The 14,608-nt window shown below is 41.6% G+C and overlaps 1 protein-coding gene across 2 annotated transcripts in view; it reads right to left on the bottom strand.

The window, feature by feature from the left end:
* LOC309389768 (armadillo repeat-containing protein 12-like) overlaps positions 1-14,279 on the bottom strand; it is a 47,598-nt gene extending 33,319 nt beyond the window's left edge. Inside the window, exons 1-2 of one of the 2 annotated variants that reach the window (XM_081948524.1) lie at positions 13,745-14,279; positions 332-398 (exon numbers count right to left, since the gene is read on the bottom strand). The gene's annotated coding sequence lies outside the window, so the exon portion shown is untranslated. The remainder of the gene's footprint in view (positions 1-331; positions 399-13,744) is intronic. The other variant, XM_081948523.1, reaches the window with a different exon arrangement.
* Between the last annotated feature and the right edge of the window lie 329 nt (positions 14,280-14,608).

The raw sequence follows: 14,608 nt of genomic DNA, 5'->3' as shown, positions 1-14,608 counted from the left end.
TGTAAAACAAAAATAGAAATACATAGCGGCCAGGAATGATGTGACCTATATTATTCATACAACAGGAGATAGGCTCTCACCCATGCTAGGGCCTCAAGCTTGATCACAAGCCACAGGCCAACATGGGTGGGGCCAATCTAATTGGGGGGGGATGATTTCTAAAGGATGGGTGCCACAGGAGAAACGTCTCTGCTTCCATGCCTCTTCAGCTGTCCTAGAGCACGCCCTTCTTGCCAGATTCGATAGGAGGGGTAGAAACAATAGGGGGGGGGGCAGATTTAGATGTTTGACACAGATGCTTTCATCATATGCACACTTTTTGTGATAATACCTGGGTTTTGTTGGTATTCTTCACACAACAGCAGGAATTGGACTGGGGCTGGTAGCAGGAATGCTGCCTATGAAGGAGGTATCACAGGAAGTACAGTTGAAAATGCATTCAGTGTGCACCATAGTACAATAACAATCCCCTCTTCTACTTAAGCTTTCTCACCTGACACATTCTGGATGAGCCTGTTATTTCCATTTGCTAGGCCTAGCCCTTTTTTTCTCAAGGACGTTACTCACAGGGATACAAAACAGAGCTCAAATAGAGTCACTAGGGAATCAGTCCCACTGGATTTTTGACTCAAGTGGGAAAACAACAGATTCAATACCCAACTCTCTTTCTTTCAAGGGCACTCCTGTTTCCGCACACAACCCAGACAGAAGGATCATCTAGACAGAAGAACCTGCCCATACTTAATTATCACACTTGGAGATCTTATTTTATGTGCCGTAACTTGAAAGATACAAATGTAGTGATATTTGAGGTAAGGCCTTTTGATAAATTCACCCTTTCAGAGGATGGTGATGAGATTGGCTTCTTTATTGTTTTGTATTATATTGGCAGTGTGGCCAGTTTTGTTGAGTGTTTTATGACACCATTTTGTTTATTACTGTTCTCATAGTTAAAAGGTTTTTAATACTTTTAAAAATAAATTGCATACTACTCTACGTAACTGATGCAGAGCATGATTTATTAAAACCGGGTTGTCGTCTCCCACAGTATTTAAAGCCTTTTTCAATCTCATAAAGAAGAGGAAAAGACTAGATTATATACACCTTCACATTCTTCAAGACTAGATTATATACACCTGACATTCTTCAGACTAGATTATATACACCTGGCATTCTTTCTGCAGTTTTTAAAGTCGAAATATTTTGGAAGGGTATACATGGGTACTTAGTATAGCATTCACAAAATAGGCATGGGGATTCCTCATATCCTTATTTACACCATCTGTACGTGTTTCTCAACTTTCACTGCAATCCGGAAACTGTTAGAAGAACTAGACCATGATATTAAAAGTAATTAGAGGGCTTGTAAAAAAGGAAACCAATGTGACCTGGGATAAACTATAAACAAACAAAGCTCAAGAATTCCTTTCAGGTGTCCGATTCTGCTTGCCAAAGTCAATTAAATTCTTGCCATTGACATAAACAGGAACAAACTTCCTATATGCCCCAAATGACTCCATGACCAAACTTTGTAAGGAATTCACATCTTTGCAAAAAGCATCTTACTAAGATTCAATCTTCAACCAACAGCTCTCCTGTACCTTGAACTTTGGAAGTTTCTGCAGAAATGAAAACTGCCAGCCATTCTCATAACTATGTAGGGAATGATCCTTCCTCATCCACAGGTCATTCCTGTGGATGGAGATTGCTAGCAAAAGTTAGGATGCACTGATGCATCTTGAGATATGTCTGAAAGGAACTTTTCTGTTAAATGGAATGCCACAACCTTCAAATAATACATTTTGAAAACAGTCCTGGGGGAATATGTTTGGTCCCAGCCAGCATGGTAATGAAACTCAGCTTCAGGACCAGAGATACTTATTTTGACACTCATAGAAGCATCATGTTCATATAGCAAATATCATTGGCTAGTGCACTGTGATACAATCAGATTTACATTCACACCTCAAGCAGGGGTGAGATGCTACCAGTTTGGATCATTTCGCCTGAACCGGTAGAAAAAATGCTACCAATTCGCCCAAACCAGTAGTTAAAACAATCAGCTGTGACGTGGAAATACTTTCTATTAGCTAGAAAGCAGGATTTCACACACGCTCATATTTGCGAACTGGTAGCAAAGGTAAGTAGATTTCACCCCTGACTTCCAGGTGTGGTTCTTTGGGAAGTTTTTACTCTCTAAGGATAACATGATGGTGGTTTCTCTTCTTGGCCCCAGAGCTTTGGCCTATATACATATTTTTCATCATGTCAGCATGGCTAGATTTCAACAGCAACAGGAAATGTAATTAAAAACTCCTGGAAGGCACCAACTTGTTTCATCTCACTAAGACAAGCCTTCTGTACATGTGCTGGCAGAGGAGGCCTGCTGCAGATCCCATAGGTCAAGAAACTCTGGCTGGTGAGAGTTTCCAGGAGAAGAGTCTTCTCTGCTGTAGCATTAGCCTTCTGGAACATCCTCCTCTACCCGCACCCCACCCTGGGGTGAGGTCTGCCCCCAATTTCTATCCTATCCTTCAGGGCCTGAAGACCAATCTCTGCCAATTGGCTTGGGGAACTAATAGGGGAGTACCACACTGGTGGTGGCTACTAGACAAATTAGGTAGTAGCTAATTAGTCCCGCTCCTCCTCCCCTTTCCCTGTTTATTTGTATTATTTCATTGCTCTGCTATTATGTTTACATTTTTTTAATTATTCCTCCCCGTTTTACTGTTATAAGCCACTCAAAGTAACCCCACAGGAAGAAGAGTGGCAAATGAAATTGATAAATAAATAAATATACTTGGGGAAACTTGTACATCCTCCTGGGCAAAAATTCCAATTATTAGTTTAAGACTTCAACAAACTTTCAATATAAGTTTCAATAAACCTTCCCTCCCCCATTTCTATAACTAGATAGTGTGCTTAATTCAGGGGTGTCCAAACTTGGGAACTTTAAGACTTGTGGACTTCAACTCCCAGAATTCTGGGAGTTGAAGTCCACAAGTCTTAAAGTTCCCAAGTTTGGACACCCCTGGCTTAATTGTACTGTACTGGCATTATCTGCTAAGAGCCTTGATAACTAATGTTGCCAGGAATAAGTTATGATTAACAAGTTCAGTCCTGAATTTTCTGTTCTCCATTTCCATCAAAACTCTCCAAAGCCCATGCAATGCCTATTTACTGAAGGGAAAATCTGCACAAGATTGCCAAATGCTCAACTTATATTTGCATGGCTTTTTGGTTTTGTTCTTTCAATGAAGTGCATTGGTTCCTATTTCTTTCTTCTGTTTTTTTTTACCTATTTCTGTGTTACATGTAATACTAAATGATGGGCAGAAATATCCAGAAGATAATGAATATATTCCACAAAAATACTTACACATTGAGGAAGGTTTCTATTTCTAAATGTCTACTTCTCATGTCCCTATTTTTCTTAAGTGAATATTCAATTGGCACCAGATGCCATTTTTACAGCAAAAATTTGCAAATGTTGGTAAGGGATAATTTAAGTCTAATATGCTTCTGGAAGGGAGAAGATTAGAAATCCTTGACCTAACAAGTGAGAGTTACCTTTCAGTCCTAACATTTTATTTATTTTGATTCATAATCAGCAAATTAGAAAGAAAAAACACAATGAAAAGGAAAAATAGCAGTGTGTTCGATCTTGCCCATCTGTGCCTTGTTTCCATTGCAGCAACATAAAATGTAGCTATTGCACCAATGATAATAACTGAGAGAAGATTCATATAATAATCATCCATTCTTCTTGGGTATTCTTGCAGCAAGCATATGTATCTATTCTGAAGAGCCCTGTAGAAATTACAATAGAGTAGGATATGATATGTGGTAAAGTGTTTCTATTTCCACTGAATGTTCCACCTTCTTTTCTTTTAGGATGTCAAGCTTTTTCTTCTTCCTTGCATAATTTTGATGACTGTTTCCACCTCTTGGCAGTCCCTTTGTTCCTCTTCTTTCATAATAACATTCTGTTCTTCATCACTTCATTTTATCTAGCTTATCCTACATCTTTTGTTCCTCTCTTTTTCATTGCTATTTAAATGCCTGGTTTTTCTGTCTACGTTCTCTCTTTTCACCTAGGTGTTCTAGACTATGCTGTGAAGCTTTCTTCTCAGGACATTGAAAATCTGTTACCCTTTGTTTGAGGAAGGTCTGGGTAATGACATTCCCTAGGTGTGCCACTCATCTGTAATCCTTGCCACATAATGTTTAATTTGGAAGAGTTCATATTTTGGGCTTACACAATGAATTTGTGGCAGGGTTTTTTAAGGCTTAAATCTTAGCAGTGGGTAATTTGATGGCTAAGCCATACAGTATATGGCAGAAAACCATTTATGTTGTTGTTGTTAGTTGCAAAGTCGTGTCCAACCCATTGCGACCCCATGTACAACATTCCTCCAGGCCTTCCAGGACATCCTTTGGAGTCCATTTAAGCTCATGCCTCCTGCTTCAGTGATTCCATCCAGCCACCTCATTCTCTGTCGTTCCCTTTTTCTTTTGCCCTCAATCTTTCCCAGCATTAGGCTCTCCTCCAGTGAGTCCTTCCGTTCTCATTAGGTGGCCAAAGTATTTGAGTTTCAACTTTAGGATCTGGCCTTCTAAAGAGTAGTCAGGGTTGATCTTCTCTAGGACTGACCAGTTTGATCACCTGGCAGTCCAAGGGACTCGCTGGAATCTTTTCCAGCACCATAGTTCTAAGGCCTGAATTCTTTGGTGCTCAGACATTCTTAGGGTCCAACTTTCACAGCCATACATTGCAGCTGGAAAAACTAGTTTAGTTTAGCAGTGAATAGTTTGATAGCTAAGACATACAATATATGGCAGAAAACCATTTATAACCACTAGTAAATGTTTTGTATATTTTAAGGAGTTCTTAACCACAAACTAAAGTGAACATCTTTGTTACAACACTACCTAGGAAATGTAATCTTCCTGTAAAACAAAAACTTCCAAACTGTGGTCTACCCACAGTCTGAAGAATAGTTGGAGTTAACTAGTCTTTCACTTGATTATAAATAATTTTCTGATGATGGAAATTGAGGCTGTTTCAACCAGGCTAGATTATCAAATAAGCTAGTCAACTAAGTTCTAGTCCATGATCATTCAGCACTGGTGTCCAGGATGCTGCAGGAATGAAAATTAGTATCATGAGTTATGTATGTTTTTCAAGTGGGTTTTTTTTTTAAAAAAAGTTGAGGCTTTACAGTGTAAAAGTAAGGTGATTTTGGAGAAGAGGATCTGAAATAGAAAAAAGGGAAGCATGATTCCACGGTTTGAAATAGAAACAACACAGACTGTGCCATCATTTCAACTGCTCACTGTTTCTGCATTCTTACTTTGCCTCTTGGGAAGGATACAGTATATCTAAGGGTCCCAGGCATCATCTGCCAGAGGGGGGGGGGGGTAGCAGTCAAAAAAAGCCAAGATGCTGCTCACAATCATGCAATTGAAACCCTCCCCTCTTCCCAATGTGTGTAAAAAAAGCCAAAGGCTTTGATCATATGGCTATGGCCTCATCTTGACTTTTTGGGTCATCTGCACTACACACCCCTGCCAGGGACAACGATGAGCAATTTATGCTGAAGAGGATCTCATCCAAAGCCTCGAAATACTTACGTTGAAATTCTTATGCATGAATCTGCAAGCAGTTTGCCACAAATATTTTTTTTAAAGCTCTTCAGATACCACAAATATGTGAGATCATATTTATCCACATCCAGTTTGCCACCAAGATTTTTTTTTTAAAAAAAAAGCTCTTCAGATACCACAAATTTGTGAGGTCATATTTATCCACATCCAGTAAGGGGCAAAGCGCCTCTTTCCTAGGAGTCATTGGAAAGCCTGTAAGTAAAGATCCATTTTAAAGTCCAAGTGAAATTCATGCATAGGAATTTCAGCAGCCCCAAGTAATTTGAGATGGGCTGAGATTGGCCAATACCTTGTTCCTGTAGTTCTGACCTGATTTAAACTCATGCTTTCACATTGAGCTTCCATAGAAGTCAGAAAAGGTAATCTCTAGCCTGAAGCATTCCTAAGGCCAACTGTGTTTTGCTTCCACTTCTGCTGGTGGGGGTGGGGGGTGACATTGAAAACCTTTGAGAAAGGCTTCCAGAGGACAAGAATGTCTTCAGCAATTCTTTGGGAAAGGAGAGTGCCATATTGTTATATGTTCTGAAAAGATGGCGGGCAGAAAGTACAGGTAGTCCTCAACTTACAACAGCTTGTTTAAGTGACTGTTCAAACTTACAATAGCGACTTATGACCATTTTTCACACTTATGACCATTTCAGCATCCCCATGGTCATGTGATTTACGTTCGGATGCTTGAGGACTGGTTCGTCTTTAGGACGGTTGCGGTGTTCCAGGGTCATGTGATCCCCTTTTGCAACCATCTGACAAGCAAAGTCAATGGGGAAGCCAGATTCACTTAACAACCGGGTTACTAATTTAACATCGCTAGTGATTCGCTTAACAGCTGTAGCAAAAATGGCCATAAAAGGGAACCAAACTTACTTAATAACTGTCGTACTTAGCAACATAAATTTTGGGGTGAATTGTGGTCGTAAGTCGAGGACTATCTGTAGTTCAAATTCTTGCTATGGATCCGTGGGAGAGCTTGTCATAGATCAGCAGTTTTTGACTTGCACAGGGTTTTTTTCCCCCTCTTCTTTTCTTTTCTACACAGGTTAATGGCTCACTGGGCAAAGTAAGATATCATCAGACAGTTTCACTACTGGTTTTGACTGTGGGTCCTTGTAGGATTTGTTTTGCTTTTTTGTAGTTTCAAAAATAACTGATTCTATTAAATCTATTTGCTCCTGGTCTAAAATGCCTAAGGTGGCAGTTGTCAGGACAAAGATTTCCTTCTACAGGTTTTAAACTAGATTTGGAAAGCAGACGTAAATTCAGGAATATCACACGTAAGAAATTAGCCCATCTGTAAGGTCAATTGTTAATCAAAAGTATAAATCACGAAGACATTTCTGTTGTTCTTGGAAGTACAGGCTGTGGAAATCAACAGATTTAAAATTAGTGCTCAGCATTCCGAATGCAATCTGCAATAATCCTGAATCTCAAAGAGCCTCCCCTCTGAGGCAGCCTGAACATAATCATTCTGTTTCCCATTTTAGAGATGGATAAAGTGAGATTTGTGCTGCCTAGGGCTCCTGAGCCTAAAGCAGAGTAAGAAAAATAAAAAGAGCAGGAATACTCCTTCCTGAATCTCTGATCTTGAAATGTGAGGGCAGGCAAGAATGTGGAGATAGACAGACAGCTGGAATCCATGAATGTCTCTCTTTATGCCTTGCAGTCTCCGTGGTCTGTTGCTGTGTTTCAGGAGGACTGATGCTGCTGACCACAAGCCCGCAGGAGTGGTTTATCTAGCGACACAGCACACCCACTTCCCTGGCTGCTGAGTCAGGCTGTTCCCTTTGCTGCCTCGTGCTCTGTACATTGTGTTCCAGCTCTCCTCATTGGCACGTAGCCCAGCTCACATCAGCTTCTCGCTCTTGTTTGTGTTCTCAGTTTGCACTGAGGGCTGGTTTGCAGCTCCGCAATCCTCACCTCTCATCTGCGACTCCTTTCCTCATCTTTGCAGAAGCTGGGGCTCCCCAGTCCGGAGGGAAAGGAAGCCTTCGTACAAGGCTGGGATAGCATCAGGAACACAATTCTTTCATAATAGACAGGTTCTGATCAGCCACCTATAGCTGCCTGGTTGTTATTTTGGAAGCAAAACATCACCCTTGCCCTGCAGGTCTAATGAGGCAAAGAAAAGAGATCATGGTTGCAGCAAACTGATATGCATGATTACATAGAACCTTCCTGGGAAACACATTCTTTCAGCCCCAGCAGTTGATTCTAGTTTCTAAAAGCCCAAGTAAAATGCTTTCTCTCCACCATCCTATTAACCATCTTATTGCATGTAAGCAAACAAACAGGTTTTTGGCACACTGATATTAATTACATTTGTGTCCCATGCTGTATTCTAATTTCTTCCTCCCATTGTTTGGCTTCACTTTTCATAGTTACCCAAGGGGAGGCAATGCGATAGCTCAGGGATGGCTAACCTTTTTGCCATCACATGCCAAAAGCGGGGGGGAGCGCAGGGGGTGTCAGGCGTGGGCGTGCCCACACCCAGAATTCTATGCGTGTGACCCTTGTGCATACACGTGACCCCCGTGCATGCACAAGACCCCCGTGCATGCGTAAGACCCCACTCTAGGAGCCTGGGGAGGGTGAAAAAGGCCTCCCCTGCCCCCCCCCCCCCCGAGGCCTTCCAGAGGACAAAAAACAGCCCAACATGCAAACCGGAAGTCCCTTCCTGAAGTTCCGGTTTGCCCATAGGGCTGTTTTTCGCCCTCCAGAGGCTTCAGGGAGGCCTCCGGAGGGTGAAAAATGGCCAAAAATGAAGGCCGAAGTCAGCTGGCCTGTGTGAATGCACGCTGGAGCTGACAGGGCAATGCTTCGCATGCCCTAACAAATGGCTCTGCATGCCACGGGTTCGCCATCACGGCTGTAGGTATTGCCCCTGATGTACAGAGTAAATCCATGAGATTGAACATAGGAGCTACATCAATGGTGGGTTCCGGATTCCAATGCAACTGGTATGGTGCAACGGGGCCCGGTGTCCCCCGCGGCATGCACATGCGTCCTTACCTCCACAACGCCTCTGAGATGCCTCTGTGATGCTCCAGCTCTTTGGCAGAGCGTCACGCAGGCACTGTACACTCCGTGCACGAAGCACCGAAGAGCTCAAATACAGATAAGGAGCGGGTGGGCCCTCCGGAGCACTGTACCAGAACGGTACCCGGTGCTCCTGGCAGTCACCGGTACGCCCGTACGGGGGCGTACCTCCTGCAACCCACCACTGAGCTATATATACTGACACATTGACTATATCAGTGTACCACTTCCACAATCCATGCAGAGACTTTCTGTTAAACAAGAGCCTGATTATAACACTAAAAAGTTAACTTTGCCCTCAGAAAACTGGTATGCTCAAACAAAAATATTCCCAAACTTTTTGGGTTGAGCCTGATACAAACAATCAAACAGTGCCCTTCTTGGGGAAAAGGATGAGCTCAACTTATAAATACAGAGATGTTTCAGAGATTCACAAGGCCATCTGAACACCAACAAAGTCTTCAGAAATTAATGAGACCATTTTAGCTATTACCAAGTGCTCAGGAGATTAATGACCGTCTCTGAAATACTCATAATGTTCTGGGGCCTGGCAATGACCTCAAGGTCACATAAGGCTGGGAATATCTGAAATGAAATATGAGTGTATTGGGAGTCGGGTGGATGCATGGGATAGCAGCATGAATTATAGGGGAATACGTATTGAGAAGAGGACATACAGGATCAGAGGCTGGGATTGTAGCTATGGAAAGGGTTATATATATCAAAAGATCCAGAGATTTTTGTGAGCTGAATTAGGAGTACATGAAAGCTAGAGATTCCCTAGACCTGATGTAATAGACAAAATATCCCATACATTATATAAAACTAGAAGCATGTTATTAAGGTCCATTTGCATTTAACGTGCCTTTTATGAAAGTTAAGTTATCAGGAAACTCAATCATAGGAAACTCAGTCAATAGTCATTTCCAGTTAAAATAAAAACTCCTTGTTGTACTTGAATTGTTCTTTGGGGCTAACAGAATAGATTTGATGCCCATTAGTCATTCTGTTACCCTTGAGGCTAACATTATTTATTCATATTTATGTGAGTCACTCAAATGTTCCACGGAAGAAATCAGAGAGGTTTCTCCCCACTTAATAAACCTCCTAAAAAATACAACCGAGAGAATTTTATAAACTGAAGAGCCCTGGGCGATTGAGTCTAAACAGCTTGGTGATATCATTTAAAGCTTACCAAAGCTGAAGAGAAAATCTTAATGGGTAAGTAATCTTCTCAGGATCAGTCACTGGGCTGGTGTATAGCAAGATGTCAAGTCATTCAGCCAGGGGTGACCTTCAAAAATTTTAGCAAGGGATTCTCTGCCCGATTGCTGGTTGGGTGTGGCCTAGTCAGCCTCCGGCACCCTACGATTTTGCTCTCCATGGGCTCCAGAGGTTTTTCTCAAGTCTCCGGGAGGGCGAAAACGGCTTCCCCAGGCTCCAGAGGCCCTCTGGAGCATGTTTCCGGCCTTCTCGAACTTCCAGTAGGCCCTTTTTCTGCCCTCCATGAGCCTCCATGCATGCCGCGCATCCAAAGCGGGCCGTGTGGAGACTCCTGGGAGGGGAGGGGTGGGCAGGGCCAGCCAGGAGTGGGATTTGGGGGTTCTCCAAACTGCATAGAATCTTAGCTAGAGGTTCTCCTGAATCCCTGTGAACCTCCAGCAGCCCACCCCTGCATTCAGCCTGTGATGCCAATGAGAATGTGAGAACGAGGCAATGACGTTGGGTAAAGGAGCTGTTGAGGACAGATTTCAGAAGCTGGCATCATTCTACTGGCAAAGCGTTGGCTTTTTAAAAATTGATTTGAGATCCATTGAATAAAGAGGAACACACATGTTTCCTGGAGAAACACCCCACCTCCCGGAAAATCAAGTGTGGGACCATCAATAGAAAAGCCATTTGTTCTTTTGCATGATGATGACTCCCCTGCACATTTCAGGGCATCCTGTCACTCTCCATCCCATACCCTCTTCTGACGAATCCCTTCTCCTGCAAATCCCTACCCTGAAATAACTAAGTCACTGCTTGGGAGGAGATTGGTATGATTTGTTACACTCAGGCCGGAATGTACTTTGTGTTACAAATGGCTTTGGTCCAAGGCTCAGAAGCTGGACTTTATTTATACTTCCCAGCTCCAGGCTCAGTTACATCCTGCTGTCAGTTATGTATGTCTCCCTGCCTTGCTCTATCTGGGAGAAGGATGACTTGGCCTTTAAAAAGCCATTCATATCATTTAAGGAGGAGAAAGCAAAATGAACCATGTCTGCCTGCTTTCCTTTCCAATGAACAAATCATCAAATTAGTTCTATGAACAGAGGGAAGAGAACATCCTTGAATGTCAATATTTGGGTTGCCCAAATAAGAGAGCAATAAGCTCAGGTAGAGTAATCCTAAAGTGATAGCTGGTTTAGTATGACCTTGGCCAACCCTAAAGGTTTTTTATGCTTCCTTTCCACATTAAAAGGTTTTTGATTACTTTTGATTAAACAATTTCCAGGTGGACCTTTTAGTGTAATGTGTGTATGCCGATAAATTACAGTAATTTCACAATGTTTTTAACACAACTCATCAAATGCATGACTGTTTCATTACACTTGCTGTGATATATCTGGAGGTACTTCGTGTACATCCTATCCAGTGGTGGCTTCCGGATCCCGTTGCAACCGGTACCACATGAACACGCGCATTAAGTCCTTACCTCCAGCTACTTGGCAGAATGTTGCGCAGGCACTGTGCGCTCCGTGCGTGGAAGCGCCCAAGAGCTCAAATACAGGTAAGCAGCTCAGGCGGACAGGTGGGCCCTCTGGAGCACCATAACAGAACGGTACCCGATGCTCTGGGCAGACACCAGTACGCCCATACCGGGGCGTACTGCCTACAACCCACCACTGACCCCATTGTATCCCAGTATCTGGAGACTATGAAGGTCTGGATGGTCCACAGCAAGCTTTGGATGAACTCTGGCAAGATTGAATTGCTTTGCCTTTGGAGGCCAACCAATTCTAGGACTATGCCATCTTTCATGCTGGACAAGAGGGGAATGCTGTGGGTTCCATCTCTCAGGGAACGATACTTGGCAGGTTCATGGAGGCAAGCCTCCTGCTGTGGTACCCACCTTATGGAACATTATCTCCCCACCCCCCAAAATAATACTAATTCCATCCCTTCTTATTTTCAAGAAGGTCTCAAGACCTGGTTTTGTCATCAGATCTGGAAGACCAGTGAAAGTTTAAGATGCCTACGTTGCATGTGTCTGTATGCATGATATGACTATGTTTAACATGCTTGTTGTTTTCATACTTGGTTTTTTGCTCTATCCCATCCAGAGTCACTTCTTGTGATATGGGTGGCTATATAAATTTGATTAAATAAATAAATCAGTCCCCATCTTCTACCCAAAAGTTATTCACTCCCTATTGAACACATGGGGAGGTTATGTTCCTCTTTTTTTGCTTGGCACTAACCAAAAGGTTTTTGCCTGTTGTAGATTAAATCAATTGATAAAATATTCTTACAGTGTGGATACGTACCATGCATTTGCAGAGGTAACTGTCAACCATCAATCAATAACCTTAACCTACCCCATTTGGCAGGGAAAAAAGTGTGGGACATGAATGGACATAATCGATTAGTACACAAAATTCACTGCAGGACAAAACCTTTTTGGCAGATCAAAAAAGGAACAACAAGAGCCAGTGGTATTTTTAATCGTGTGAATTAGTGTTTTCTATTTTGCGTTGGACTTTCCCTTTACAACTTTGTTTTTAAACAAACTCTTACAAGTTTGCCACTTTTAAATATATTTATTGTACCAAATCTTTTGTGATCATAGCTGAAGAGAAGTTTTTCTATGGATACACTTACTTGAAATCCGCATACTTTATTTTTTTAAAAAAATTCTGTAATCATATGAAAATACTGATTATGAAGACAATAACCACAATAACTCAGTGAAAATCAAGCTACATCAGCCTTCTAGCCAATAATGTTGAAATGTTTTATCTCTAGAGACAAGTTCATTTATATATTAATCTGCCTTAGTTAACCATTTGAAAACGTGAATGGCAGGTTTTCATTCTAAATCCTAGCTTCTTTCCTATCTCTACAAATCCCATAACAACAAAATATTTCACAATGTTATCCGCAAAGCAACAGTTACGGGGTTAACATGTTCCAGAAAACACATCTGAAGTGTGAAGACATAAAATCTAGTATTGCTTTTTTCATGGGCAAATGATATATGGCTTCAAGCAAACCACTGCCATTCCTCTTTACTTCTCCATAATAAATGAGCCATATTATCTTGCAATGTTGCAAGGTAAACAGGGGAAAAAAAGGCATGATATGACTTTGCAAAATAAAAGGGCAATTTAAAAAAGATAATAGCTGCAAATAATGCCTCAGGAAATGACTGGGTCTTTAAAATACATTTTATTGAAAGTTTTGCAAAGAACATGAAAACTAACACAAACTCATAAAGAGTAAAAGGAGCAAAGAAAGAAAAGAAAGAACAACCCAGTACTGTTCTCAGTACTTCACCAGACATTCCCTCTTTTTTAAATTCAGCTCCTATAGTCCTCGAACGATGTGGCCAACTTTCCGTTCCACAGAGCAACAGTGTTCAGAATTTCCTAGGGTGACAACAGTGATTGAATTTTAGCCTGTGGATGAATACTAAGTGTGTGTGGAATAAGATAAACCTTAAACCTTTTCAGTTACAAATAACTTTAATATATGGAAATTGCAGGGACTACCTGTCCAGGAAGTCCCCAGGAGTTAACACTGACTCAAAGGCACAAAACCAAACCAGCTATGGAAAAATGGAGAGAGGCAAAAATCTACTTAACTGTACATAATTTTTAAGTGAAATAAATTATTAAGACAATTCTAAAGGGTATGGGAAATTTTGGGGAATTATAATTTAAATCAGGGCAATTGACTAAGTTTCATAACTTCCAGGCATAATGAGATTACACCACCATCAGCCTTGATCATTCCCAACATACGTTAAAGCTAATCTGCAGTTTGTGCACATTGTACTTACCGTGAGCTGATCTCAACCACTTTCAGGGTGGTTCTATTTCTGTGCTCATAAGGTAGGAGTTCACAAATGGTTCTGCTGTCAATCACTGCTTAATCTTGAGTGGAGAGCAAATCATGCCTGGCTTTTTCTTCCAAATTAGCTAATCGCTGAAAATCCTGTTCCCAGAGCTTCTACCATTCCATGAATTAACAAAGAGCTCTGCCCTCTTCCTCCACTTTTAGTTTCTAGCACCGCATGCTGTGTGTGTGTTTGTTTGTTTTTACAAAAATGTGGTTGGAGAGACACTTCTTTAGATGGATTGCTATGGAGGCAATTGCAAAGGAAGATACAGATTTTTAAGATACGAAGAAATGCATGCCAATGTCTCAACGTTCATCATCCTCCAGATCAAAGTGGCAGAACAAACTGGTGAAAGTGACATTCTAGTAATCTGAGGATTATCTTGGCATATCCTGAGTGTGGCATGGACAGCAGAATGTCTGGGGGGAAAAACATGCCTCCAAAAGCGCAAATAAATATTACTCCCTTATCTGGGCCAAATGAAAGAAGCAGGAAGACACAGAACACGACAAGCAGTCCCTTCATGATAAAACACTTGCCCGGCACTGTTGGAATTTGTTTCTGAAGTGAGGGAGTGAAAATGCGAATTGGCTTTTCTAAGGAAGAGATTGAGTTGAAGATTTAAAAAAAAACTGTATTCCATCAGGATTGGTGTGCTAGCAACGCATGGCATATGAATGATAAAGTAACCAGATTCAGCACATCTCAGGACACCGAGTTAGGACAAGATAGCTTAAACTTTCAAAAGTTCATATAAATCATTGGATTATCATGAGCAATGCTGAGATCAGTGCACTCACTTCT

The sequence above is a fragment of the Natrix helvetica genome (assembly GCF_964273705.1).
Source record: "Natrix helvetica genome assembly, chromosome: 3".
NCBI lineage: Eukaryota > Metazoa > Chordata > Lepidosauria > Squamata > Natricidae > Natrix > Natrix helvetica.
Note: the sequence above shows the minus strand (reverse complement) of the source record. Positions and strands in the feature narration are given on the sequence as shown.